The following is a 2580-nucleotide window of genomic DNA, read 5'->3' as shown; positions in this document are numbered from 1 at the left end:
TTTGATCTATCAGAGTTAATACTAGGATTCAGATAATACAGAGATAAAGCAGCAAAAATGCCTCAAAGGGTACAAAAATGATGCCATAAGGGTTCAGAGTGAGAGAAATTACTCTGTATGGCAGTGGGAGTGGGTGGCAGTGGGTGGTGATGTAGGAAAACCTTTGTGGAGGAGGTGGTATTTGAGCTTGGCATTAAAGGATTATATTGCGTTGGCCAAAATGTTCTTTTGGGTTTTTTTTCAATAAGATGTTACAGAAAAACCTGAACAACCTTTTTGGCCAACCCAATATTACTTCCATGGGCAAGATCAGAAAGAGGCATTCCAGGAAGAGGAAAGAGCGAATCAGACTCTTGCTAACTGTCACTTAATACACTGAAGGTTGCAGTGCCCCACCTCCCAGGCCTCCTCTGCAGGGGCATTATAAGATTACCTGAGACTTCTTTGTTGTACGTCAGTGAGTCCTGCTCAGTTGTCCACTGAGCTCTGCAGGCCCTTCCCAAATTAACTCAAGGGGCCTGGCTATAGAAATTTAGAATGAGATGAGCAGCACTTGCCAAGACCTGTCTGAACTCAGACCTCTAGCCTGTAGCTTTGTGTCCTTGGACTAGAAAATGACAAGGGTCCCAAAACAGGGCTTTGCTTCCTGTTTTAGCCAGTAAGAGCAAACGGAGATAGAGAAAATAGTTGCTTGTTTTGAACACAATTCTTTACAGAAAAGAAAGCGATTGATGCTCTGGGCAGAGAATGAAGCCTGAACTTACCTACCAGCCTGTCTTACACACTTGTGCACACACATGGATACACATACATCCGTAATTTCAGGGGCCAGAAGGTATCGCAACACCTCTGTTCTGCACTCACCCACAGCCTGCACAAGACCAAAGGATAAAATCCCTTATTTTGCAACACAAATCCCCCAGCAGTGATTACACATTGACCTCTGAGAGTCATACTCTGATAGAGCATGTTTTCTTGACATTTGCTTCTGTGGGGGGAAGGTAGGCCTGCCCCCACCACACCCCCGCGCCCGAGGAGAGGATGTGAAATCACACGTAATGATCTCCTGCCACATGCTAGGAAGTGCCTGGCACTTTCACTGACTTTATCTCACTTAATCCTCACAGCAACTCTGGAGGTTGGGGATCACCAACTCTACTTGTAACTAAGACCTCAGACCTCAAACTCATGCCTATCTATTCCAGATTCCAGGCAACATCCAAGTTTAGGGAAAATGTAGGAAGAGACAAACTTTTCCAAATGCACTTTTCCAACATTCCCAGAGTTGACCTGATGCATGTGTGTGTGTTTATGCAAACACACACACAGGTGTAGCAAAGACACAAGTACAGGCTCAGCCATCACACTGCCTGAATTAAATCCTGGCTGCATCTCTTCGGAGCTCTGTAACCTTGGTAACACAATTAACCTCTCTGTGTCTTTCCATTTGTAAAATGTAAACAACAGTAACATTTATGATATTTGAGATGGTCTTCAAAATAATATGGGATGGAGAATTATGTATGGATATAAACGAAACAAGACTGGTCATGAGTTGATAATTAGAGTTGTTGTTTAGTCCCTAAGTTGTATCTGATCCTTGTGTGACCCTATGGACTGTAGCCCACCAGGCTTCTCTGTCTATGGGATTTCCCAGGCAAGAACACTGGAGTCAGTTGCCAATTCAGTCTCCAGGGAATCTTCCTGACTAATCAAACCCATGTCTCCTGCAATGGCAGGTGGATTCTTTACCACTAAGCCACCAGTGAAGCCCATGATAATTATTGTACATGGGAGTTTATCACATTCTTTTGGTCTGCTTTTGCATATGTTTGGCATCTTCCATTAAAAAAGTTTTAAAGAGTATCATTCACAAAAGCCCAAATGTGGAAACAACCCAGATGTCCATTAACAGATGAACAAATCAATAAAACATAATATGTACATACAGTGGAATATCTTTCTGCTTTGAAAAGGAATGAAATTCTGCTCTTTTCCCTGTGGGGTCCTGGTGTGCAGTGTCTGCAAACAGCAGCCTCCTTGGTAGTGTATGCAGCCTGTGGCCTCTGTGTGTTGCCCTAAGGAGGCCTGGAGTCAGCCCTTCCCAGTGGACATTCATGACTGGCATGCTGTCCCCAGTCTAGGCTCCAGATAGGTGTGTGCAGTGCCTTTGGAAAGCCCCTGGGCACAGTAGCCAGGGTTCGCATTGAGCAAGTCATAATGTCCATCTGTACCAAGCTACAAAACAAGGAGCATGTGACTGAGGCCCTAACAGGGCCAAGTTCAAGTTCCCGGGCCACCAGAAGATCCATGTCTCTAAGAAGTGAGGATTTACTAAGTTTAATGCTGGTGAATTTGAAAACATAGTGGCAGGAAAGTGGCTCATCCTGGATGGCTGTGGAGTCAAATATGCCCTAATTGTGGCCCCCTGGTCGAATGGCAGGCCCCACATTTATGAAAGCCTTGTCTTGTCCCCTCCTTATTTGCACCCACCAATAAATCCTACTTTCTTGTCAAAAAAAAAAAAAAAAGAATGAAATTCTGACACATACTATAGTAAGCGTGAACTTTAAAGAATTA

General features: G+C 44.1%; 1 non-coding gene across 1 annotated transcript; it reads left to right on the top strand.

The window, feature by feature from the left end:
• The first annotated feature begins 1968 nt into the window (after nucleotides 1-1968).
• Nucleotides 1969-2100, top strand: LOC147377049 (small nucleolar RNA SNORA70). Its single transcript, XR_015161722.1, has one exon. It is a non-coding gene; the product is annotated as a small nucleolar RNA SNORA70 (small nucleolar RNA).
• Nucleotides 2101-2580: the final 480 nt, after the last annotated feature.

This window comes from Bos grunniens, chromosome 3, assembly GCF_055505025.1.
Source record: "Bos grunniens cultivar Pamir isolate PY7600 chromosome 3, Bosgru_T2T1.0, whole genome shotgun sequence".
In the NCBI taxonomy this organism is placed as follows: Eukaryota; Metazoa; Chordata; class Mammalia; order Artiodactyla; family Bovidae; genus Bos; species Bos grunniens.
This window is presented reverse-complemented; position numbering and strand designations above follow the sequence as displayed.